Source organism: Leptonychotes weddellii, chromosome 14 (genome assembly GCF_054177405.1).
Source record: "Leptonychotes weddellii isolate Sample4059 chromosome 14, ASM5417740v2, whole genome shotgun sequence".
Taxonomy (NCBI): Eukaryota; Metazoa; Chordata; class Mammalia; order Carnivora; family Phocidae; genus Leptonychotes; species Leptonychotes weddellii.
Genome location: NC_138382.1, coordinates 76,126,743 through 76,154,196, shown reverse-complemented (window position 1 = coordinate 76,154,196; position 27,454 = coordinate 76,126,743). Strand labels below are relative to the sequence as shown.

The window sequence follows — 27,454 nt, the reverse complement described above, 5'->3', positions numbered from 1 at the left end:
AGGGACCTGTCTACTTAGCACTCTTTTCACAAACTCAGGTGGGGGGGGGTGGGGAACGACACGCCTAACCAAGAAGTTCACATCCTAATTCCCGGAACTCTGACTTCGTTACTTTACACAGCAAAAGGGATTCTGAAGATGTGATTAACATAAGGATCTCGAGATAGGGAGATGATCCTGGATTATGTGGGCAGGCCCACAATAATCACAAGGTCCCTAGAAGGGGGAGCAGAGGGCCAGAGTCAGAAAGCTGTGGAAGCTAAGGCTGGAGCACTCTTTGAGGATGGGAGGGGCCACAGCTAGGGCTGCAGAAGCCTGGAAAAGCTGGAGAAAGCGAGGAAAGGATTCTCCCCCTGGAGCCTCCCGAAGGAACCAGCCCCACCCACACCTTGACAGTATGTAGCCCAGTAAGACTTCAGACTTCTGACCTCCAAGACTGGAGGATAGGAGGATACATTTGCACTGGGTTGTTTTTTGTTTTTTTAAGATTTTATTTATTTGAGAGACAGAGCGTATGCGCCCTTGTGAGCAGGTGGGATGGTGGCAGGAGGAGAGGGAGAAGAGGCTCCTCACTGAGCAAGGAGCTGGTCCTTGGGGCTGGATCCCAGGACCCCGAGAGTAGGGCCTAAGCTGAAGGGAGGCGCTTACCCAACTGAACCACCCAGGCACCCCTACATTTGCACTGTTTTAAGCCACTGGATTTATGGTAATTGGTTACAACAACAGAAAAGACACTCATTTGGGCGCCCGGGTGGCTCAGTCGTTAGGCGTCTGCCTTCGGCTCAGGTCATGATCCCAGGGTCCTGGGATCGAGCCCCGCATCGGGCTCCCTGCTCAGCAGGAAGCCTGCTTCTCCCTCTCCCACTCCCCCTGCTTGTGTTCCTGCTCTCGCTATCTCTCTCTCTCTGTCAAATAAATAAATAAAATCTTTAAAAAAAAAAAAAAAAAGGAAAAAAGAAAAGACACTCATTCAAGAGGCTTTTATTAGGCATTACCATGTGCCCAGCACCGAGCCAAGCCTGGGATGCAGCTGAGGGCAACCTGGACCCACCCCTCCATATGTCCAGCCCAAAGAGATGACAAGATCCACCCACGGTCACAGAGCTAATTAATAAGAAACCCGTTCCAGAACTTTCTGCTTCAGCACAATGATGAAAAGTGGCACATCACAGCTACCTGTCTGCTGTCCCGGACCACGGCTCTCACCAGACCTACAAACATTTCTGAATAAAATCACTGGTGCCTCCTTCCGGGACACATACCTTGCAGAACTACAGATTTAGCATTGTTAATTTAAATTCACCTAACTACAAAGTTCTTTACTAAATTCAAAACCAAACTGACAAAGGCCAGGGAAGCAAAAATTATTTACCAGCCATTCTGGGCTATCCCATTTCCACATGAAATCCTAAAGTACTTGACTTCTGCACATCAAATGTCTTTTAATTCTGAGACTTGACCAGAAAATACCTGTTTCCACAGATAGTGCTAAAAAGTCTGTTGGTCCAAACTTCTGCCAGTTCACTGGTACAAACAGACCTTTCTTTGATTCTGCACTGCCCGGGCCTGTGGGCAGAGGCTAGAGCGAACACAGATAGCTCTCCTGGGTCTTCCTGGTGACAACACCCGCCTGAGAACTAACCAGTCCCCACCCCCAGGAAGCACTAGGAGACCAGAAGCCTGACCACACCCCCAGTCCTGGCACCCCTGAAAAAAATTGAAGAAAAGAAAAACCCCAGGCAAACAGGATCTATTCTCCTGGGAACTTAGAACTGTGTCTAGGACTGTTAGTCGGTCTACAGCTGTTGCTTGAAGCCCTCCCAAGAAATCCAAGCATTCAACAAATACTATCTGAGCACCTACTATGTTCAGGTGAAATGCTTCACACCCCTGGCAACCGGCACACCTCGGGGAAGCCAGAGGAGGGCACAGACTGAACTAACGCCTGCATTGAACCTGTACATGCAAATTTGTGGAGTGCCCCCTCCTCCCACTTTTTAACCAAATTTTGCACGTGTTGACACACTATTGGCCTCCCTTGTCCTCAGTTTCCCTGTCTACAGAATTGAGGAGCCAAGACAAGATTTCCCAAGTCCCAGCTGGTTCTAAAAATCAAACACATCAGTGTTGTTAATACCCCACAGCCACAGAATTACAAATGATTTTGTCAAAGTAGCTGTCTCTTATCACACATCCAGTACTGGATCCTATATTCCTACCTAAAGCTGGGGAGCTAACAGGCAAAGCAACAGAGCCACCGTTGCTGTGGAAACAGCATCTGTGGGGGAGGGGCCGCGTACTTTTCATTTTCATGCTCCACAGTTAAGACTGCACAGAGGGAGGTTCTTCCAGCCTCCAGTTTTCCCCAGAACAGCAGTCAACAAGTTACAGTCAGCCCTAAGAATATGCACCAGAGCTCTAGAGGGCCCACAAAGCATAAACTATTTACTGCCTGGCCCTTTACAAAATAAGATCACAGACACTGGCCTCAGAGCATACAGTTTCTTTCATTAAGCCAGATTTCACTGGACACAAATATAACCATTCAGGTATCCCCAACCGCATGCACCTCCAGTAAAGCAGTGCCACTCTGCTTGCCCCTTGGTTTTCACAAACATCAGGCCAGGAGCACTAACTGTTAATAGGAGTTTAAACAGCTCACAGGTATCTGCCGAGTTTCTACCCATTGAAACACACACACACACACACCACACAATGGTCTCATCAGATGGCAGAAAAGTGCAGGCAAATATCTGGGTGTGAATCATGAAGCCGGACAAGAGAGAACGTGTTTCTCAGCGGCTCAGAGGCGTGTTCGTGCAAGCCTGACTCACGCCCGGATCCGGGGACAAGAACCTGCTGAGGCACACCAGGTCCTTGCAGACAGGCGCGGACTGAGATTGGCTCGTAGCCACAGCTTTCTCTCCCTTTGGTAGGTAACAGAATTTCTTTCCCAAATAAAATCTAATTTGGATCCTCAGTATTACATATATAACAGATACGAGCCCCGGGTGCCGCGCCAGGAGGGGTCCTGCCCGCCCCCCGCCCCCTACATGGTAACCCCGCTCTTTCCCACAGCCAGCCACTCTGAGGCACGCCAGGGAAGCCTGCCAGGGGGCCCCCGGCGCGTTCTGAAAAGGGCTGGCCTACATGAAAATATCACCATTAGGTGGAAGAAAAAAAGGACTAAAATCCACGGGAACATAGCTTTGTGTTAGGAAGAAAAGGACATTTAAAAACAAATGCAGGTCTGCATATTCTGGCAAGTCATCTAAAGAAGTGCTCTGAGAGGCCCAGGATCTGCTGGCACGAAAACCACCAGAAAGATCCGCCCACAGAGGCAACTGAATATCCAAGCCCTGCCTCTGCAGACAGCAGCCCCACCTGCCACACAGGTTACCGGGCGGCCCGTCAGCTGCTTGCCAGGGGGAACACCTCCCTGCACTCTCTTACCAAAAGCCATTTCCAGGACACGATTAATTTCCCTCTGCTTGGGTATGAGACGGTGCCAGACACCCAGAAGCCCACCTGGCCAGGTGATGTGGGCGGGCCTGTAACTCACCAGGGAACCAGTGCAGCCACGAGCCAGGCACCCTGCTGAGCACCCACATGTCCCCACTCTTGGAAGACACTATGCCACCAGCCTGCTTTACAGAGGACACCGAGGTACGGTCCGGACAGAGAAGTAAATCGTCAAGGTCACAAGCCTACAGGACATCAACCCTCAGGCCCTGGAGACATCACCAATACTGAGGAAGGACCTACTGTGTGCTCCAGCTCCAGCCCTGCTCTCCCTGTGCACAGACAATCACTGGGTTGAAGATTCATGATCTGCCAGAACCGTGAGGCCAGCGTACGTGCCATGACGGTGAGACATGAGCAGGAGCCGGGAAGGGGTGGGGGTGACACAAAGGCGGACTGTCTCCGCAGAGAAGGAACAGAAAGATCCCGCTGTGACACAAAACATGTCAAAAAAGCATGATCCAACAGGGATGGAAACTGAGAGCAGGCTGGATAAACACTTGAGAAAACCACCAGAGGGGCCAGAACGGACATAGTCGTTAGTATGCTCGTTAAGTCTCAAACAGGAAGAGCCATCGCCACAAAACCCAGGTGCAAGATTAACAGATGATCCCACCCTTCTCCAACATGCCAACGTCTGGCAAAAAAGAACTTTAACTTAAGGGAGGCACCACACCCCCTACTTCAAATCCTCAGACGCTTACTGACCATTATGTGTGTGCCAAGGATGTGGTGTCCACAGACTCTCCATCCCTGTCCCCAGAACACGACGTTTTCTGTGAAAGGACAGATAGTGTGTTTGGCTTTAGAGCCGCAGACCCCACCTCAGCTACTCAGCTGACCACGTCTACCACTGCGGCAGTGACACAATCAGACAACACAAAGTCGAGCTGTGTTCCAATAAAACTTTATTTACAAAAACAGGAGGCAGGTGGATTTGTGGCTGCAATTTGCCGATCCCTGGTCTAAAGGAAAATAATGTGTTATAGAAGATGAATTCAAGTAAAAGAGCTTCACATATGCATCAGGACAAAGCAGGAGCTGGGGACAGAACTGGGGGGTGGGGGTGGCGAATCCCAGCTGGTTTTGCAGGGGAACTCCTGCCACCTCCCCCTCAGCAACAGCTGGGGCCAAACATTCTGCACACCTCCAGCTTTCAGAGGCTCCCTACAAGGCAGCAGTCAGAAAAGCAGGGACCCATACTTCTGCATCCCCTGGCTGTAAGGGTCCCCCTGGCTGTGAGGGTCCCCCAGCATGAGGAGCAGGCCGTCAGAAAAGCTGGGGCCTGGGCTCTCTGTGGCACAAACCGGTCCTTCCACCTGCAGACGCCCAGCCTCGAGGTTTCTGCAGACGAGCCGTGAGGGGTGCCTGCAGACTACAGGACAAACCTCTCTAGGAGCAAGCTGCTTGAAAATAAAGGTGAGGGAACAACATCGGAATGAAAATGGGGTTTCTGGTCCCCATGTTTGTGGGCCATCACCAGAAAAGACCCCCATCCCCAGACAGCATGTTCAGGAAGCAACAGAAATTAAAAATAAGAAACAAGGCATGCACTGCAGGGACCAAGCCACTTCCCCAGTCCACTCTTCTGCACACTGAGGTTTGTAAGCCCCATCCTTGACTCCCTGGACCACACACAGGCTCAGCTCTCCTGGACTGGCCCTTGGCGACCCTCCACCAGGGCCCAACCAGATCAGAAGACGCTGCTATCACACCTTTATCAGGATCCCACTGTGCCACGGACAAACCCACACCTCCAGCCCAACACACTGGCCCCAAACAGCCCCCCAGTCTCATCCCCACCCCCACCAGTCTCATCTCTCCAAAACACGGGGTTTGCATCTCGCCTCCACCCCACACTGGCTGTGTCTTTAAGGCCTGTTTCCTCGTGGATTAAATAGGGATGAACATACTGTTACCCACCTCCCAGGTCTGACGTCAGGAATAAATGAGAGAAGGAACACAGCACGTGCGACCCTGTGCCTGTTCACCCTTAGAAGGTTCTCGGCAAGGGCAGCTGTCACACTGGCTCCGCACACCTCATCTCTCGGCCATCCAGCCCCACCATCAGCCTCACGCCCAACACTCATCCCTCCGATGACTGCGAGTGGTGAAGCCTTCATCCTCCCCGGCCCCCCCGGGCTCCCACCTGTGCTTCCACCTTCTCTTCTCCTGTGATCAAGGGACTTGTCCCCAGTCTGGTGCATCACAGCTAAAGGGCCCTGATGCAGAGTGCAGGCCTCCCAAACCACCACGAGAAATCCGAGAGATGTTTAGGATCTGTTGGTGGACCCTATAATAAATTCTCAAGAGACAGAGACACACTCACTCTCAGGAAACCCTCTTGAGATAAACATGCCACTGTGGCTACATCTTAAACAAGACAAAACTGCCCCAGCTTCAAGGTTTCCCACTTCAGGGCTGTAAGCATGAGTATTCGGCGCCATCACACTTGTGTTACGACAGACTGCTTCACGGAAGGGGTAATCCCAGCCCCACTCATTTGTTTATCCATAACGTTCTTCAGTAACAAAAGGAATATATGCTTGACAGAAGCTTTAAAAAAGGGGCCCCTGGGTGGCTCATAGTTGGTTAAGCATCTGCCTTCAGCTCAGGTCATGATCTCAGGGTCCTAGATCGAGCCCCACGTCGGGCTCCCTGCTCAGCGCAGAGTCGGCTTCACCCTCTCCCTCTGCCGCTCCTCCTGCTTATGCTCTCTCTAATAAATAAAATCTTTTTTTTTTTTTGTTAAAGATTTTATTTATTTTTATTTGAGAGAGAGAGAATGAGAGAGAGGGAGTACATGAGAGGGGGGAGGGTCAGAGGGAGAAGCAGACTCCCTGCCGAGCAGGGAGCCCGATGCGGGACTCGATCCAGGGACTCCAGGATCATGACCTGAGCCGAAGGCAGTCGCTTAACCAACTGAGCCACCCAGGCACCCTCTAATAAATAAAATCTTAAAAAAAAAAAAAAAAAAAAGCTTTAAAAAATACAGAAAATTATCAGTTAACTAAATTCTAAACCAATTTGCTATTGGTTTAAGAAAATTACAAAAATGATTTTAAGGAAAGCCTCCAGAGGACTGCCGACGGGCCAAGCACAAGAACGCAGAAGGAGAGTCCCAGCAGTGACTGTTTACAACCAAAGCCTTCCCGTAGGAATGACGTCACTGTCGAGGCTGGAAGCTGGGCTGGAAGGAGGAGGACGGACCGGCAGGAAGTGTCTGTCTTTAGCCCAGTGGAAAGCATTCCTTCCCCCTTCCCGAAGCCCCTGCCCTCGCAGATCCTCAGCTATGAACACACAAGAGGGTGGAGGGACAGAGACTGGTCCTAACAACCGTCAAACATCGGCCGGGCTGCATAAACTCAAGGCTGCCCCAGAGACGACTGAGGGGCTCTTGCAGACAGTGGCTCTCTACACACACACAAAGAATTACCATGAGTCCAAGGGCCACCTCAGCCACTTCCGTTTGGGGACAGAAAGTCTACTTTAGCAGGCTGTTGCAGGACTAGAAATGACGGTCACAGGTGTAATACAAACACCCCTTGTTGAGTACTTGCGGCACCGGGTGACTCCCCTGCCGCCCTCCTCCTAGCGCCCACCTCCCTCTGCAGCCCTGGCAGCTTCCGGCTCCAAACCTTCTCAAGGGTCCCGGACAGGGAAAGCCAGAGCTCACTCCCCGTGTATGCAAGGAGGCGGCGACAAATGACCAGGCATCCCAACCCGCCCTTTATTCTGGTCCTTGCAACACTGCAGCCACTGTAACCAAAAGTAGCACTCAATGTTCGACACAAAAAGACCGCCAGGGCGGATGGAAGGGGGCGGGGGGCGGAGCGCGCCGCAGCAGAACCCTGTAACTGACACACACACGCACGCACACAAATATGACTGTGTGTCTATCTATATAAGCACACACATCCCTTAATTCAATTCCACTGGATTCAAGAAACGCTATTTAGAATACAGGGAGGTTCTGGTTAAACACGGCAAAAAAGACTACCAGCGTTTATAGCTTACCCTTCCAAAACCCCTAAAATGAAAATAAACAACAAAGGGCACCCAAAGGTCAGGGCCGATTTTGGCCGACAAGGAACGGACAAGAGTGGAAACAGATCTTGCAGACTGAAGGATCTTACGAACAGGACTGCCTGGCACTGGAGAGAGCTCAGGAGGCCCTGAGAGGCGGTGGGCACCTCGGCCGACAGGAAGGCGGGGATTTAACACTGGGAGGGCTTCTTGAAAGAGCTCCTCCCCCTCTGGATAAATTTAAAAAGTCTAGACTTGAAAAGCCAGGATCAAAGCGGGTGGGGGTGAGGAAAAGAACTTAAAACAACAACAACAAAACAAAACAAAAACCAAAAAACAAGCTTCGTGAAAACCTGAGTGGCAAATGCTGGGCACCTCGGCCCCCTCTGCAGTCAGCCTCATGGCAGGGTGGCGGACAAACGTATTCCAAACATATTCAGTCCCTCTCTCCATGCCCCTGGCAAAGACGAAGGAGTCTTCCCTTGAAACCAATAGGCACAAACACCTGGGGCTCGAGGAAAGCAGGCCGGCCTCCCACCAACTCACCCTACAGGGATGAGCTTCCCCACTGACCCACCCACTCAGGACTCAATCGGCTGTGTGTGCCCAAGACCCCAGACGTCTGAAAGGCCTCAGAGAAAAGGCAGATACCAAATACACAAACAAAAGAACCTAGAAGAAACACAATGTCAGGCACCAAAAATTTTAAAAAAGAAAGTAAGAGGGGTGCCTGGGTGGCTCAGCCTTGTTAAGCATCTTCCTTCCTTCGGCTCAGGTCATGATCCCAGGGTCCTGGCACTGAGTCCCCCATTGGGGTCCCTGCTCTGCGGGAAGCCTGCTTCTCCCTCTCCCACTCCCCCCTGCTTGTGTTCCCTCTCTCGCTATGTCTCTGTCAAATAAATAAAATCTTTAACAAAAAAAAGGTAATATAAAAACAGTATCCACAAAAAACTAAGAGAAGATACTAAACCCATGCAACAGAAACAGGATTTTTTTTCTTAAGTGACAATCAGAAAAAACCCTAGGAAGTATTAAATATATGATAGGCCAAACCCCACCACCTTATGTTAATCAACAGACAAATCTCAACAGAGAGACATTCTAGAAAATACAGGGCCAGTACTCCTCAAAACTGTCAAGGTCATCAAAAACAAAGAAAATCCGACAGCGTCAGTCTGGAAGAAACCAAGGAGTAAGGACAACTGAACGTGTGATCTTGGAACAGAAAAAGCGCATAAGGTAAAAAAAAACTAACACCTGAATAAAGTATAAACTTCAATTAACAACAATGTATCAATGTTGGTCAATTAGTTGGGATAAAATACCATACTAACATTAGAACTTTATAACTGAGAAACTGGCAGTACAGTATACAGAAACTAAAACTTTTCTGTAAATCCAAACTATTCTAAATTTTTTTAAATTTTAATTTCAACAGAAGAAATGAAAGAGAAGGAAATCTCAGAAAAACTAGCAAGAAGATGAATGCTGGTCTTCCCCCCCAACCCCAAAATTAAAGGATGAACGAACCCAGGAGTCCAAACTTAACTAGGAGTGATGGAAACACAGGATTTCCCAGGGAAAAAGGGGAGAAGAATTTATCAAATGAAAATAACATGAAACATCCCCAGGTTGAATACCCAAGATTACAAGGGCCCACCTAGTGCTCAGAATAACGGATACAAAAAGATCAAAGGACATCAGGGATAAAGAGAAGAACCCAAAAGCTTATGAAAGCGCCCTACCCACCCACAAAAAAAAAAAAAAAAAAAACAAAAACAAACCCAGGAAGGAACAATCAAAATGGCAATGAAGTCTTAAGAGCAACAACGAGACACTTCTCACCAACATCACTCCCCTCCCTGGAAAATGATTTTCAACCTAGAATCTAATACTCAGCTGACCAAGTCAAGGTGGAGATAGAAAAAGACACTTTCAGACTCACAGAAGGGCTCAAACATACACCTTCTCAAAAAGTTGCAGACGAATATACTCTAACAAACAAGAGAGCAATCCAATACAGAGGCAGACGTCAGAGCAGCTAATTCTCCCTTCCTCCTTCCTGGAGGAAGTGGTCTCATCCTTCCCCAGAACACCTGAGGGCTGCCCCACACCCAGCTGCAGGGAGAACCACGCTCATCTAAGAGAAACCCATTCCCCTCCGGTCCAACAGTTCAGCAAGGCTACCTGATCCACCCAGACAAATAAGATACCTTGTTCCTTCATGACAACAAGGCACACTGGACCAACCAACTGGAAACCTGCCCCTCTCTGGACTTCCACATACCTGAGGCAATAACAACCTCATTGTTTAAGGCAGCTTAAGATAGCTGTGGTTACTTGATGCTCCAATTACCCAACTGAAACACACATGGGATCCAGGAAACAAGGGATCCAACAGAGGGGCAAAGCCCCAGGAATGACAACCAAAGGAAACCCGAGATGGCCGCGGCACATCAGGCAGGGGAGTGCCCATGCTGATGAGAGCAGCACAGCGGGTTCCGGGGGTAAACGGACTCACAGATTATCTAACATCACTGGCAATTAGAAAATGGCATTAGTTGTATTTTACTGGAGCATTTGTAAAAAGGAGAAGATACAAGTTTTAATGTTGTTCAGTTTATCATCTATTTTGATACTGCTTTCTGTGTCCCACTTAAGGAATTCTGTCTTAATCCAAGATCGTACAGATATTCTATGTTTTCTTCTAGAAGCTTTACTGTCTCATCTTTCACAGTTAGCTCTATAATCTACATAAATACGATTCTGGATGTCATTTGAGGCATAAGACTCATTTTTTGAAAAGGCCACCTTTTCCCTTTGTCATGTGGTCCCTTATGACCTATGTCATAAATCGACTACTTCTGTGAAGTCTGTTTCAAAATCTCTGTTCTATCAGCCTATTGTCTATCCTTTTGACGACACTGGGCTGCCTTCATTACTGCAGCTTTTATAAAGTCTGGACGTTCAGTACGGCAAGTCCTTCAGCTTTGTTCTTCCTCAAGAATGCTTGGGTTATTCTTGGCTCTTTGCATTTTCATATAAATTTCAGAATCAGTTTGTCAATTCCAAACGAAACAACAAGAAAACAAAAGCCTGCTGGGATTTTGAGGGGCGCCTGGGTGGCTCAGTCATTGCGGGTCTGCCTTCAGCTCAGGGCATGATCCCAGGGTCCTGGGATCAAGCCCCACATTGGGCTCCCTGCTCGGCGGGAAGCCTGCTTCTCCCACTGCCCCTGCTTGTGTTCCCTCTCTCACTGTCTCTGTCAAATAAATAAATTAAAAAATCTTTTTAAAAAAAAAGCCCAGGGCGCCTGGGTGGCTCAGTTGGTTAAGCGACTGCCTTCAGCTCAGGTCATGATCCTGGAGACCCGGGATCGGGTCCCGCATCAGGATCCCTGTTTGGCAGGGAATTTGCTTCTCCCTCTGACCCTCCTCCCTCTCATGCTCTCGGTCTCTCATTCTCTCTCTCTCTCAAATAAATAAAATCTTTTAAATAAATAAATAAATAAATAAATAAAAAAGCCTGCTGGGATTTTGACTGGAATTACATGGAAGCCAGAGTTCAAATTCGGGAGAACTAACATCTTTACGAGGCCATACTCACCAGCGCTGGTGAGTACGTGGGGCAAGGACAACTCTTGCCCACTGCTGGTGGGCATGCCAATTGGTACAATCACTGGAAAACTGGCAGCTGTCTGCTAAAGCTGACCATATGCCAACCCTGCGACCCAACCATCCCATTCTAGGTGCGTACCCAACAGCACAAGTGCATCTACACAACAAACGTTAACAGCAGCACTATGCGGAAGCTCAAAATGGAGACTAATGCGAGCTAAAAGTTTATCACCACTAGAACGAATCATCACCACGTCTACTCAACGAGAATTAATAAACACACACAATTACGTGGATGAAACTCACAGATACAATGTCGAACGAAAGTAGTATATACCAGAAAGAAGCAGAACAGAGACTGTTATTTTACAAGGGTCAGGGGGCAATCCATAATGAAAACACTGACTGGCACGAACCTATTACACACCAAGTAACTTCCAAAACGAAACAAACAAAACAAAAAAAATCACTGTAAGTAGAAAACACTGGGGAAAAAAAAAATCTCTAAACCTTGGTGGACCAAGCCAACTCAAAACACAGAAGATAACAGATGATCTAATTAAGGTAGATCAGCAAACATGTTCAAGCCCAGCTGGCTCAGTCAACAGAGCATGTGACTCTTGATCTCTCAGTTATGAGTTCGAGCCCTGCACTGGGAGTGGAAATTACTTAAAATCTTTACCCCCAAAAAAGTGACTACATATGAAACTTTAAGGAAAAACCCAAATTCTGAAAAGCAAAAATCTCTGACCACAGTGCAATTAAACAAGACATAATGAAAGCAGAAGTACAAAATAACCCTATCGGTTGGAAAACTTAAAACTCTCTTTAAAAAAATTCTGAATCAAAGGGAAATTCAAAAGTATCGCTGCATAATACCTAGAAAAGCACAGATGGAGAAACGAACATTATGCATCAAAACTTTTAAAACAAAGACAAATTTGTAGTCAGAGGACATTTAGGAATCTAAAAACCTAAAATTTCTAACAGAAAAGAATGAAATTAAGCATCCAATTCTAGAAGTTGGAAAAAAGACATGATGGGGGTGCCTGGGTGTTGTAGTCGGTTAAGCATCTGACTCCTGATTTTGGCTCAGGTCATGATCTCAGGGTCGTGGGATCAAGCCCTGCGTGGGGCTCCCCGCTGACAGTGGAGCCTGCTTGGGATTCTCTCTCCCTCTGCCCCCACCCCCCTCTCTAAAAAAGAAAGAAAAAAAAAGACATGACTGAATGCAGAGGGATGCAGAAACAATCCGGGAAGAAAGAGCCGAAGGTAATTTAATGAACTTAATGAATACATTTGAATAAAATGGAATTAAAAATAGTTCTTTAAACCAAGATATAAAATAGATAAACCACCGAGGAAAAGGTATGTTCACCTCATTTTACAGACAAGACACTAAATCTGAGAGGTTCCAAGACTGGCCCAAGGTCACTACCAACAAGTCAGGGCATTGGAACACCTGAGCTCAAACCCAGGTCAGCCTGACATCCAGGTCTGCTCCAAAGCTCGGGCGCTCAGTGGGCCCCAGAGAATGACCACGTGGCCACCAGGATAAGGTGCCCATAGTACTCCCAGGCTCTGCAAGTACTCCCAGGGCCATGGTGAGTGTATGGGTCAAGTGTGGCCTGGGGTGGGGTCTGGGCAAGCACGGCATCAGGGGAGGGACTTAACAGAGTCCCAGGGCCCCCAGAGGGTGTGGCGGCTCCAGGCTCCTCATCCACAGGGGTCTATCTAGAGGCTCCAAGCCACAGTACCTGCCGGATGGTTCCAGTGACCCTTGTCATCACTCCTGACCAACTTAAACTGTTACAGCTCCTTTCTTCATGGGCCATGGGGTCAGTCCCTACACACCTAGCTCACAGGCCTGGGCTGAAGCCTTCAGAGGACTCTGGCTAGAAATCCATGTGCAGTCTGCAAAGAGATCCTGGCCTAACTCATCTTTTGAAAATGCAGCTGAGGGGCGCCTGGGTGGCTCAGTCGTTAAGCGTCTGCCTTCGGCTCGGGTCATGGTCCCAGGGTCCTGGGATCGAGCCCCGCGTCGGGCTCCCTGCTCAGCGGGAAGCCTACTTCCCCCTCTCCCACTCCCCCTGCTTGTGTTCCCTCTCTCACTGTGTCTCTCTCTGTCAAATAAATAAATAAAATCTTAAAAAAAAAATGCAGTTGATTTAACAACAAGAAAAGACAATTTCAATTTACAGCTGGAGATGGACAAGTTGGATAGATGTGCCACAAACAGGCCTCTCTCTCCAGGGTCAGAACTTACCAGGGACCTGGCAAATAAAAGAAATACATCTCACACACACACACACCTGTACTTGAGTTCCTCCTTCCTTTTCCACCTCCAGAGAGCAGTGAATTAGCAAGGGAGCAGCACTTTGCAAATGCCACCAAAATCTATGTTCTTTCTTGTAAAATCTGATTTAGCAGAGAACAGAAACTGGAGAGGGTATTTGTATTGGATTGTTCTTTCTAACCAGATCAACAAAGCAGTTTCCGAGGGCCACTGACAAATGAACAGAAACACGTGATTGACTAGGGTAGATTCCTGTGAGCCATCAGGGCCCCAACACCAGGAACCAGGGCACTCGGGATAAAGCTGAGCAAAATACAGAGCCTGGGAGAAGCTCTTGCCAGGAAGAGCCAAAAATGTACCAGCTGCCTGGTCCTGGGACCACTCTCCACGACCATGTATGCTGTTTATATTTATATGGGTTACCTTTGTGATCAGTTATCTTTGTAACTATCAGATGTTACAAACACACATTCAGTGTAATAAAACAAAAACACTAAAGTATGCAAAATAAGTCAATCCAACTCAAAAGGTAATCACCATTAACCGGGTGGATACCCTTCATACCTTTTTTTCTCAGCTCGCATAAACTCAGCAGCAGCTCCTGGTCTTCAAGTTGTATTCTACCAACGTGGGAAGTTACCCTACTATGCTGTAGCTCACTTTCTTCTCTTAGTACACTGTGGTCATCTTTCCAAGAAAATAACATACCAATCCTCCTCATCCTTTTGAAGGCCTACATATAGTATTTCACTGTGTAACTGTGCCACATTTACCCACTGCCCTACGGAGGGATGGAGAAATTATTTCCAGCTGTGGGCGCCTCAGGCGGTTAAGCATCTGACTTGGGTTTGGGTCACAATCTCAGGGTCCTGGGATTAAGCCCTACATCGGGCTCCCCTGCTCAGCGGGGAGTCTGCTTGTCCCTCTCCCTCTGCCCCTCCCCCTGCTTGTGCTCTCTGTCTCTCAAATAAACAAAATCTTAAAAAAAAAGAAGAAATTATTTCCAACTGTGTACTACAACAAATAATGCTACCAGCAACATCCCAGTACACGTATGTAGACACCCGCCCCTGACCAGTATTGGTGGACCATCTGACATTTCTAGGAAGCGTATTTCTAGTTTGTGCCCAAAGACCTGAAAGGCAGGAAGGAGACCCCAGACCCTCCCTCCCCCAGGTGCACTACACCAGAGGCAGATGGCCTCCAGCAGCCGTGGCCCGGAGGAATGAAGAACACAGCCCGCTTACAACAAAACAAAGGCCCCATCTCCCAGCCCTCCTCCGACTGTGGCACTCCCACGGTTCCACCGGGAGGAGGCGGAAAAGGGGCAACCGTAGCTTCCTGACAAACCCCAGACCATTGCACCTGCAGGGAATGGCACCCTTTGGTCGGAGGGAGCAAGTCCTTCACCAGGCTGGCGGGATCAGCGCCATCTGCGCCCCGACTGCACCGAGGATCCTCCTCACAGCTGCAGAAGTGAATGTCCTATCGCCCCCACACGGAGGCCACAGGTGAAGGAAGAACAGGCCAAGGTCACTCTGTTCTCTGCTGTCTCGCTCCTCATGTCACATCAACCCAGAGCTGAGCCACAGGCACTGGGCTGTCTCTTACCCAGAGATGGTTCATCAACAACGCAGCCCCCAGAAATCCACCTTTTCTTGGACGGAAGTAAATTAACAAACCCAAATGTGCTGAAGGCAGAGGGGGCTAAAATGGCTGAGTTGGTTTAAATGATCTCCAACAAAGCCCAAAGGACCATACCCCCAGAACCCACATGCTATTTATTCCGCCAGCCTCCGACACTACAGGAAACCCAGGACGATTACCGTCACTGGGCCACCAATCAGCAAAGTAACAAGAAGGAAGAAACTAAAATAAGGGACAAGTGCTCCCAGGGGCTTTCACAGGCAGCCAAACTCGTCACTGCAGCACAGAGGAAGGGAACTTGTACGCTCACGGCAAACACACTCACTTCATTCACTTACTATTTCTAACAAGTCTTACACAGACACTACCCACACTGATGGAACTCTCTTCTCACTACACTCCCGGCCCCCTCCCCACTCCATCGTCTGCCCCACCAGTCCTAACACACCACACTGTACTGCTCCCTACCCTAAACAAGCTCCGCGCATGGCCCACCTTGCCCCCCACTCCCGTGACAACACCAAATCCTACAACCCGAAGATGCCTGCAGGGCTGCACTCGCTGGTTACATCTACTCTTTGCTGCCGCTGAGGACGACCCTGCACAGTGTCATGACTCATCCAGGGTGGCAAAGAACTACGATGGCCTTTTTTTTATTCCTTAAGAGAACAAGGAAGGACCCCAATGATAACGCTGGGGAACCATATGTAAAATAAAATGTCTTTTACTTGTCTTTATTTACATTAAGATATACCAATAAGGGGGGCGCCTGGGTGGCTCAGTCATTAAGCATCTGCCTTCGGCTCAGGTCATGATCCCAGGAGCCCGGGATCAAGCCCCGCGTCGGGCTCCCTGCTCCGCAGGAAGCCTGCTTCTCCCTCTCCCACTCTCCCTGCTTGTGTTCCCTCTCTTGCTGTGTCTCTTTCTGTCAAATAAATAAACAAATTCTTTAAAAAATAATAAAAATTAAAAAAAAAGATATACCAATAAGGGTGCCTGGGTGGCTCAGTTAAGCGTCTGACTCTTGCTTTCCACTCAGATCATGAACTCAGGGTTGTGAGATCCAGCTCTGCCTGAGCCCTGTGTCTGGCTCTGCACTGAGCGGAGCCTGCTTAAGATTCTCTCTCTCTCTCTCTCTGCTCCCCCCACCCCACCCACCCTCCCTCTAAAAAAAAAAAAAAAAAAAGATATACCTATAAACATTCATGTCTCCTGTTTTCCCGTGGTCACTTCTGATTTAAAATTCATATGCATAGTTAAAGCATTCCCATTAGTGGAAAACAAAATTGTTCAAGACAGCACTCATCTCTTCATCTGAAAAAGGGATAACGGGTGGGACGAAATGACTCATTTTCTACTTTGTGCTGTTTGGGTTTTTTGTAACAAGCCTGTACGGTTACTGATACACTGTTTTTAAGGTCTGGGGTAAACTGAGCAATACTGAATCAATGCTTTACACTGTTTCTGAGCTGAGTAGAAGACAGGTTTCATCCCCATCTGGCAGGAAACAGAGGCTCAAAGGCGTAAAGAGCACTTGGTGAAGCTCCTAAAGGAGTAGATGTAAGTGATGGAAATGAACACTCCTGTTTGCCTGATGCCCAGTCAGGGGGAGCCAGGGTTCTAGGCCAGCAAGCTGCAGAGCCTCCCTTGCACCCACCAACTGCCTGAACACACTTATCTTTACTCCTCAAGACATTTACCTGAAACTCTCCAAGAACAGAAGAGACTCAGCACAGGGCGGCAGCAAGTGACCCAATGCCCCAGTGAGGTGGTATTCACCTCAAAGAGAAGTACGGCAGAGAGTGCTCCGATGCACCTGCCCCTCAGGGAGGCCCTTGGTTAAGGGGTCTGAGTTCCTGGAGGTGACGGCGGGGGCTATTTGATTTGGGTCTAAGTCTTCTGCACTCAGCACAGGGCTTAAGCACACTATTAGAAACACTAACATCTAGTAAACAAGTGAGCCCCAAGTGTATAAGCCTGCCTACTCCAAACCCCCAGGCCCTTGGCTAGTGCTGCATCCAGGAACCATTAATAGCTCCTGTTTATTGAGAGCTGCTTGCCTAGTACCATGTACCTTTATAAACACTTCGGCGAACGACCCACTGAATCCTTCCCCCATTCTAGGAGGAAGGTGTTACTACCACATTTTGCAGACAAGGAGAACAGAGACTCTGAAAGATGAAATAACCTCGAATCTGGGGCGCCTGGGTGGCTCAGTCAGTTAAGCGTCTGCCTTCGGCTCAGGTCATGATCCCAGGGTCCTGGGATCAAGCCCCGCATCCGGCTCCCTGCTCATCGGGGAGCCTGCTTCTCCCTCTCCTACTCCCTCCTGCTTGTGTTCCCTCTCTCGCTGTGTCTCTCTCTGTCAAATAAATAAAATCTTTAAAAAAAAAAAAGAAAAGAAAAGAAATAACCTTGAATCACCCAGCTCGCAAGCGGTTGAACCTGGGTTTGAAGTCAGTGGACCTCAAAGCCAAGGGCTACTCTCCATCAGGAAAGGAGCAGGAGGGGGCAAGGCATGCCCAAGTCTGCCAGGGACTTCTCCCAGGCCAGGCTCACGATAACGACCCTCCAGGGCCAGAGGAGTGTCATCCCAAACTGCACCTCCACCGGGCACATTCTCTCACCAGAGCACAAATCCTTCCCCACCTGGCCTGATGAAATACCATCCAGCCATTTCCAGGGGTTTCATCTCTGCGGTCGCTTCACCCAGGAGGCGTGATTTCCTGGAATAACCAGATGGGGAAAGACAGGGTCAAGAGGCCAAGTGGTTGAGTAGGCAGAGTGGCTGAGCGCATCTGCACGACAGCCATGATCAGGAAATGCAACAGAGGTTTGGCCTCCAAATAAGCTCCACACAGTAAGAAATATCAACAGCAACAAAACCACCAAGGGCTGCAAAATGGGAGCCTCAGAAACCTCCAGAGAGGCTAGGCTCCGGCGTGTAAAGGCTGGAAGAAAACACCTGTGCCAAGAGGCTACCTGTGCCTCTCTCCACAACCCCCTCCTGGCCTTCCCCCAGGGAGATGCCCAGAGCACCTCCTGCCGGGGCCACCTCTGCACCTCAAGACCACAGTAAACGCTGCTTCCCTAACAAAACCCAAGGTCCTACACTGACTAGAGCAAGCCCGAAACACTAAGTGCCTTTGATTTGAGAAACGTGCTCCTCCAAAATGACGCCTGAAGGCTACCCATTTAGTCAAGTCCACAGTCCAGAAACACCCACTCTCGTATACTATTGTTTATAAATTGACAGGTTTTTTTTTTAAAGATTTTATTTATTTATTTGACAGAGAGAGACACAACGAGAGAGGGAACACAAGCAGGGCGAGTGGGAGAGGGAGAAGCAGGCTTCCCGCTGAGCAGGGAGCCCGACGCGGGGCTCGATCCCAGGACTCTGGGATCATGACCTGAGCCGAAGGCAGACGCTTAACGACTGAGCCACCCAGGCACCCCTATAAATTGACAGTTTTTTAAAGAGTTATTTAGCAGAATTCTTAACAAAATGCTATTCAAGTGGAAGAGTCCACGCTGCAGAAACACTCACACGCTATTATATACAAATTATGTTTCTCAAGAAAAATTTGGCAGAATTTTACCAAAATTGTGTAGTATCCAAAAATAAGAAATAGCCCAAATGTCCACCAATAGGGAAGAGGTTAAATCAAGGAAGTATATCCACAAAATACCCTCTGCAATTGCTAAAACAGATGATGTAATCCATCTGTACAGACTGTTAGGGAGCACACCAAGGCATTTTATTAAGTGCAAAGGGAAGCATGCTTTAAGAATATAAATGCGTGTGTGGGGATAATGTGCACCACTTTTTTTTCTGGAAGGAATGACAAGAAACTTCTCATAGTGCTTTCTCTGCAGAGAGACTGGAAAAGAGCCCTTACAACCTTTTAATACAGCTTAAATTTTCTAACTATTTTTTTTGTTTGTTTTACAAAGTCAACTGGAAATATCTGGGCCACGGAATTATAAACTATTTTTGGGTTTTTTTCTTCATACACTTGTAGATTTTTTAAAATTTAGTATTATTTTAAAAAAACACTGAACATGTGATAGATCTGTATATATTAATATGAAAGAATTCTCTTGACATTTTTTTTTTTTTTTAAGATTTTATTTATTTATTTGAGAGAGAGAGAATGAGAGAGAGAGAACACCTGAGAGGGGATAGGGTCAGAGGACGAAGCAGACTCCCTGCCGAACAGGAAGCCCGATGCGGGACTCGATCCAGGGACTCCAGGATCATGACCTGAGCCGAAGGCAGTCGCTTAACCAACTGAGCCACCCAGGCGCCCCTCTCTTGACATGTTTAAAAATGCATGTTGTGGTACAAGAAAAAGAAGTGTGATCCCATTTTTGTGTTCTAAAAACCTGCCTACAAAGGGCCGTATTTATACGCATTCAGAGTCTGAGAGGATAAACACGCTGAACTGTAAACAGTAGTTACTGCCTGGGAAGCTGGAGGGAAGAGCTTTCATTTCTCTTCATACACTCGCTTTTTCTTTTTTTTTTTTTTTAATGAGTATGTATACTTTCGCAATTAATTTTATATCAGGAAAAAAATTCCACTTTCTGCTCGAGGACAAGGTCTCCACTGTCCCCAGCGACTTCTGAACACTCAGCCCATTCACCCCCATGGCAGGTCAGCCAGGCGGCCCTGACAGGACCCCTCCCAGACAGGCCTGCGTTTCTGTACCACCCAGGACAGAGCAGTTCTTGAAGCTCTGAACTGTGTGTAAACAACACCTGCCGAAAAAAGCTCTGGAAGACACAAAGGAGCCGTGGAGAGAGTGCCGGGGATGACCTCCTTTTTCCAGTTGGTCCTGCAGCAATACATCCCATCACTCTACACCAAGATCCAATCTCGCAGGACGAGATGGGTGGGAGAGTCACCTCCGGCTTCCCAGGGCCGAGGTCCTACCTGCCCTCCCCTGGGCTGGAGACCAGCCACAGCAGGGTACTCACAGAACACGTTCCCATCCAAAGGACTCTGGTGCTCTGGAAAGCAAGCTGACCCACAAGCTTTCTACTGCGGCCCACACATTTCTGATTTCAACTTAGAAACACATTTTTAATATGCCAGGGCTTGGCATACTGTTTTCAATGGGTACTTCTTTCTTTCTTTTATTTTTTAAGTTTTTTTTTTTTTTTAAAGCAATCTCTACACCCAAGGTGGGGCTCAAACTCACAACCCCGAGATCAAGAATCACATGCTCCACCTACTGAGCCAGCCAGGTGCCCCAAAAGGTGCTGATCTCAAGTTGGCTACATTTTCCAGAATGCCTTCCCTGACTACCCCAGGCTGAGGGGCCCTGCATCCTCCACACACTTCCACAACAGCCTCTTAGCAGCATCACCGCACCTTCTGCATGTGGGCACCCTCCCTGTCACAGACACCGAGCACAGCGAGCACCAGGAAGCAACCAAATTCTGCTTCATGGCCCGCACTCCACTGGGGAAAATGTGCCAGTCAATAAACAAGGGCAAGAGTGCATTTATAAGTTGTCATCCACTGACAGATGAATGGATCAACACACTGTGATACATGGAACGGAATATGGACTATTATTCAGCCATAAAAAGGAATGGAGTCCTAAAACCTACTACAGCATGGACGAACTTTGAAAACATTATGCTAAGTGAAATAAGCCAGACACAAAAGGACAAATACTATAGGATTCCACTTATATATACAGAATACAGAGACAGACAGACAGACAGAAAGCAGACAGTGGCTGCCAGGGGCTGCGGAAAGGGGAATGAGAGGTCAGTGTTTAATGGGTACAGAGTCTTAGTTTGGGAAGGTGATACATTTCTGGAGACGGATGGCTGTCACACGACACCGTGAATGTACTTAACGCCACTGAATTTGTACACTTTTCTTCTCTCTTTTTTTTTTAAAGATTTTATTTATTTATTTGACAGAGAGAGACACAGCGAGAGCGGGAACACAAGCATGGGGAGAGGGAGAGAGAGAAGCAGGCTTCCCGCGGAGCAGGGAGCCCGATGCGGGGCTCCATCCCAGGACCCTGGGATCATGACCTGAGCCGAAGGCAGACGCTTAATGACTGAGCCACCCAGGCACCCTGTACACTTTTTTAAAAAAATGCTTAAAATCATAAACTTCAGAGATGCCTTGGGTGGCTCAGCTGGTTAAGCATCTGCCTTCTGCTCAGGTCTTAATCTCAGGGTCCTGGGATTGAGTCCCACATCGGGCTCCCTGCTCAGCTGGGAGCCTGCTCCTCCCTCTGCCTGCCGCTCCCCCTGCTTGTGCTCTCTCTCTCTGACAAATAAACAAAATCTTTTAAAAAATGATAAACCTTATGTACACTTTACCACAATAAAATATTGTTTTAAAAAAGCACATTTAGGGGCGCCTGGGTGGCTCAGTCGTTAAGCGTCTGCCTTCGGCTCAGGTCATGATCCCACGGTCCTGGGATCGAGCCCTGCATCGGGCTCCCTGCTCTGCGGGAAGCCTGCTTCTCCCTCTCCCATTCCCCCTGCTTGTGTTCTCTCTCTCGTTGTCTCTCTCTCTGTCAAATAAATAAATAAAATCTTTAAAAAAAAAAAAAAAGCACTTTTAAAGCTGTGAAAAGGGGGTGCCTTATTGGCTCAGTCAGTTGAGGGTCCGACTCTTGCCTTCAGCTCAGGTCCTGATCTCGGTCGTTGAGATCAAGTTCCGCAACGGGCTGGGCGCAGGCAGAGGCTGCTTCAGATTCTCTCTCCCTCTCTGTCCCATTCACTCTCTCTCAAATAAAATCTAAAGCTGTGAAAAGAACTACAAAGAAAAGCAATAGAGGAGAGGAAAGAATCATGGGAGGGCAAGGACAAAGTCAGCTTGAGAAGTTCCCAAAGGCTTCTCTAAGGAGGTGCCTGCTTCCCCCCTCCCCGGCCCGTGAGCTTCCGAGGACCCAAGTATGGCATTCACATGTCTGTGTCCCCAGAACAACAAATGTTTAAGTCATGACACTTGCTCAGACTCAACCCCGTAAATGGAGTAAGACTCCAAGCTTCACTCAGCACAGGGCTTGGCCAGGACTGAGATAGCCAGGTCCGAGATACTCAGAACTTAGTGGCCTAGGAAGGAAAGCCACTTTGGAGGCAAGGCTGGAGTCAAAAGTCACAAGGGCTGAAGGCGAAAACCCATACCGTGTCAAAAAGAACTAGAGAAGGAGCCTGCGTTCTCTCTGCCCCGCAAATGCCACTTGCGGGAAATAATCAGCAACGTGCACCAAGATGTTGGTACAAGGGTGCGCCCTAAAAATTTGTTTACAAGAGGGAAAAGTGTGTAACAACAATGTAAATGTCTAATAATAGAGGATTCAATAAATCATAGCATATCCATATAAAGCAATTACACACAACTATTAAAATGTGTTTTCGGGGCACCTGGCTGGCTCAGTCGGTAGAGCAGGCAACTCTTGATCTTGGAGGTCATGAGTTCAAGCCCCATGCTGGGCATCAAGCTTACTTAAAAATAATAATAAAATAAAATAAAAAATACGTTTTCAATAACTTAGGAAAATACACTCTAACGTTAAGAACTATAAACTGTGAACAGTATACACAGTAGTTTTCTAATTTTGAAAAAACAAACACATACTCAAAGGAAATACACCAGCTTTTACGGTAGTTCTCTCTGGGCGGTGAGGTTACAGGTTATTCATATTTGTATTTTTATCTTTATTCTTTTCACTATATTCCAATTTTTTTCCAGTAAAAAGTGTTACTTTTATGAATAAGGAAAAATGTACTTAAAGGGCCTTGTACAGTGCCTGGCAAAGAGTACGTGCTCAAGGAGTATCTGCTGCAATGACAGTGACTTCTAAAATCAATAAATACTGCTTTCGCAACACCACCGAGAGGAAAAGGCCGATGGTTCGCTCGGAGAAGAGGGAGAAAGGATACAGAGCAGAGCTACAAAACCAGCTGCAGAGGTGGGAGCAGAAAGAAGTACGCTGAGAGAGACCGTGAAGGACCACCAGCAACTTAGGATAGACCTCATTCTGCCCCCCAGACACCCCGCTCCAGGCAGAGCTTGAAGCCAACACTGCAGCCCGCATCTTCCGGGCGCAACCCAGCCCCCCGCTCAGGCCACACGGGAAAAAAATCAACAAGTACAGCTAACATCAACACTCAACCAAGACTTCTGGCTCAGGTCACCGAGGCAAGCCTCCCTCCTAGTGCAGAGATTCCCCACATGCCAGGAACAGAGAGAAACAATGATCTCTATCATCGACAGCAGAGCTGGGGTCTTGGAGCTCCCAGGTGAGGAGGCCTGGTCCAAATGGCAACTTTAAAGCCTAAAAGCTTGTCATAAACAATTTTATTTCATTAGGAATCTTACCGTCTTTCTCATCTCTCTCTCTCTCTCCTGAGCACCACAGGTGATGCCTTTATTTCTTTGTCCAAATGACAGACCAAAGGTTCCTAAGGCTATACAAGACCCAGAAAAAATGGGACTTTCTTAAGAAAGAAATTCAGTTATGACTTGAAAAGCAGACAGTCTAGTTAGCTCTGACCAAGATATGAGATTCAGAGCACAAAGCCCAACAGATCTCTGGTGGAAATTTTATTTTTCAAGGGGAGTGCACTGCTTTAAAACCCAGTGTAGATAGGCCCTATTTAATATCTGCCGGCCCATAACAAGATACATACGCTTGATGGTAGACAAGCCTCATTACCAAATTTAGAAATACACCACACTAGCCCACCTGGCCTATTCTGGTTTGAAACAGAAACCAACATAGAAATGATCAATCTTCAATGGTGGAATAATGAGACATGTAACCAGCATACAGCCATTAGCAACATGAGTCAGTACTTTGTGCAAGCCAAAAAAAAAAAAAAATCTTTAAAGTACAATAAAATAATTCCTCGCAAAAAAAGAGAACTGAAATTTAAAAGTGGGTGGGGGATGGTGAACAGGCCTAACAAAAATCCCTCAGCCAGGCCAGGCCAGGCCAGCAGACCATGCTGGAACTAGTTCTGACTTGCCATTCCTGAAATTCCACTCTCCCAGGGTTTTCTGGCTCTCCCTTCCCCAGGCTCTTTACCCATTTGGGCTCCAAGGAGACGGGAAAGGACCCAGGCCACTGTAAGCAGCCCTCCCCTCCCCCAACCCCACTGCAGGCTGAAACAAGGCCCCTCCGTGCAGCCTTGGAAAACTGACAACTCACAGGTAAACCAAAAGCCCGCTGGGAAGGGCAGCGTATTCATCTCCTCCCCTAACAAACCAGCTAATAAACAGTCCAGAGCCAGACCTGGCCAGAATGAAATCAGATAGAAAAGAAGGGCCAAGAGGAAGGAAGCTGGGAAAACTGAAAGGGCGACATGGCCCGGCTAAGACGTCTCAGTTCCACAGCCAGTGGGCCTGGAGGAGGTTCCAAGGAGGTTTAAAAAAAAACAGAACACAACAAAACCAAGATGGTTGTGGGAATGTCAAAATATACTGAAAGAAATGCCCAGTAGACTGCAGAACCACTATCAGTCCAAGCAGACTGTCTCCAGGGGCATTTACAAACAGGCTACAGGTGTGGCCCAGAGCTAACCTGGGTCTCGGCCATCACCTGTGACCAAGACTGGGGTCAGTTTCCCCCGGTATTATTAGCCTCAGTCCCTCCTATGCTCCCCAATGATCACCATGAGCAGCCTAGCTGTTCTAGCCATCCTAGTGCTTCCAGGCATTGAGTAGCAGTCGTGATATAAAAATATTAGCTAGGGATCGAATTTGGGGGTGGGGAAGTCACAGGGCCATCAGCCAGGAGAACAGGAGGAAAAGATCAGGAATTTGGAGCAAGGACCAGAAAACTAGGCAACCAACAAAAACAACATACATTTTCATCACCCTCCTATGGACAGAAGCGGTTTGCTACAAATAGCATGTGAGGCTCACAAGAGCCCCAAGAGATACCCAAAGCAAGGCATTAATTATTCCCATTTTACAGATGTAGGAGTTGCGGCTCAGGGACTTGCATAAGGTAACCCAACGAAGACCAGAATCCTGGCTCCAAGAGACACTTGCCTGAACAAGCACAGTCTCCCCAAGGGATAATTTGCCATTCCCAAAGGAAAGCGGTCGTCCTCAAAAGGCAGGAGTCCCCAGCCTCTGCTTGTTGTTCTCAGTATCTTCCACTGTTCTAGATCTGCCTTCAACCAAGCTGTGTATCTGCCTTGGAAGGGGCAGGCACCCCAGACCCAAGGACGGTGACTTACTGCCACACAAGCCAGTTCCTGGGAGGCTCCAAACAAAGGCTACTCTCTCCCAACCCTGTCTCCCCACAGAGGCCCAGCACTGAATAAACAAGGGCCCAGAGATGTTCCATGGGTTGGGTGCCTTAGCCCCAGCACCTGTGGCATCCACCGGCTGGATCAGGTCAGCCCTACGGGAGGCATCGCAGGGGCTCGACTCCATCCCAGGGCTTGATGGCAGGTACAGAAACAGCAGTAACGAGAAACAACTCTTAAACAGTAACTGTGTGCCGGGCTCTTCTAGGTCTTTCACCATTGCCCTAACCCTGCAAGGCGGAGAATGCACTATTTATGCCAGCGAAGGCTCTCTGAACCCTAGATTTCTCTGGCAGAAGCAGGATTTGCACCCCAAAGCCTGGGCCTCCCCAGTCCCTTACACCACCCAGCACCGTACACAGACAGGGCTGCAGATGGATTTGGAGAAACCACGCTACGACTTCAAACGGGTGGTTGCAAAAACCAAACTGGATAATGCAGAAAGCCAAATAAAATGCACACAAAATCTTAAGGGGGGGAACAAAATCTCAGGGCCAATTTAACAATCCTGGAAACCAAAGGCTTCTAAAGGTTTCTCCCTGGCAGCCATTTAGCAAATGACACAGTCGGGAGAGCCTCCCCAGCCCCCGTTCTCCCCACTTCCTCCAAGCTAACCATTCCCTTGAAAAACACCTCCTCTTCTTGACTAAAGGTGGGCTCGGACCTCCCACGGTATTTAGAAAGCGAGGGAGAAAAGAAAAGAGAAAACCGCCTTCCAGTTTTGTGTAGGCAAATCCACTCCAGAGGCCCACGATTTCAACAGTGCTGTTTCTGACTTAGGAGAAGGGGGCAAAAAAGAAAAAAGAAGGGGGGGGAACCCCATCTGGCAGGCCCCGAGCAGCGACATCCTGTTTATTATTAAACATTCTCAGTAACAGAGCATTAAGTATTTCGAAAATAATCCTGTCGCTCGCGCACGGAAACCGCGGCCGTCGGCGGCTGCGAGCCCCCCGCCCCTGAACGCCAAGTCCGCGGGCCCGCGGGGGGCACCGCCGCGCCCCCCGCCGCCCCCCCAGCCCTGCGGCCCGGGGGCGCCCCGACCCCGGGATTCCCGCTCGGGGTGGTGCCCGGGCAGCTCGGGCCGGGGAAGGGGGGCGGCGGGCGGGGGGGAGCGCAGGAAGGCCGCCCCGGCTACTTCCAGAGCAGCGGGGCGCTCCGGACCGCCGGCCTGGGCGGCCCCTGGGACGCGACGGCCCCCGCACCCCCGGCCCCCGCCGCCCGCCCAGGCCGCGCGGCGCCGCACAACAATGGCGAGCCCGGGCCGGGCCGCCCGCCGCCCCCAGGCCGCCCCGCCCGACCCCGCGGCCCTGGCCCGGCCGGGGGGCCCACGGCGGCGGCGCGCTCGCGGACGGAGGGCGGCCGGGCCCGGGCTCGCCGCTGTCAGTCAGCCGCCGCCGAGACAAAGCCGGGCCGCGCCGCCGCGCCGCCTCCATCTTAGCGCCCGACCGCCGCCCCAGCCCCGGCCCGATCCGCCCCGCGCCGCCCCGCCGCCCCGCAGCCCCGGCCCACCTGGTCTGGTTCCGCGGGCGCGACTGGGCCGGGCGATGGCGATCGGGCGGCGGTCGGGCGCGGAGGCGGCGGGATGGCGGCGGATTGCGAGGCGGCGGCGCGGCTGCTCGCTCGCTCGCTCCCTCCCTCCCGGGCTCGCTCGTCGCTCGCTCGCTGGAGCCTCGGAGCCTGTGTCTCGCCGCTCGCCTCCCTCTCGCGCTCGGCTCCCCGCCCCCCGCCTGCCGCCGCCCCCGCCTCCTCCGGCCTCCTCCTCCCGCCGTCGCCCTCAGCCGCGCCTCGACCCGCGCAGCGCCCCCTGCCGCGCCGCCCGGCCTGAAGGGGGCTGGGGGCCCCGGGAGGGGAGGGGCCGGGCAGGGGGGGAGGGGCACGGGAGAAGGCGGGGCTGGGGTCCCGGGGGAGCTGAGGGGGAGGGGTACGGGAGAGGGGGCTGGGGTCCCCGCCGGGGCGGGGCCGGGCAGCGGTGGGGGGAGGGGCACGAGAGAAGTGGGGGCTGGGGTCCTGGGGAGACGTGGGAGTAGGGGCACGGGGGAAGGAG

The 27,454-nt window shown here is 49.6% G+C and overlaps 1 protein-coding gene across 11 annotated transcripts in view; it reads right to left on the bottom strand.

The window, feature by feature from the left end:
* The window catches only part of PRRC2B (proline rich coiled-coil 2B), an 88,557-nt gene extending 61,387 nt beyond the window's left edge, over positions 1–27,170 (bottom strand). For 7 of the 11 annotated variants that reach the window (XM_081803785.1, XM_081803790.1, XM_081803787.1 and 4 more), the window contains exon 1: positions 26,920–27,169. The gene's annotated coding sequence lies outside the window, so the exon portion shown is untranslated. Of the gene's footprint in view, positions 1–26,919 lie in introns of all 11 variants that reach the window. The other 4 variants (XM_081803789.1, XM_081803791.1, XM_081803792.1 and 1 more) reach the window with 3 other exon arrangements.
* Between the last annotated feature and the right edge of the window lie 284 nt (positions 27,171–27,454).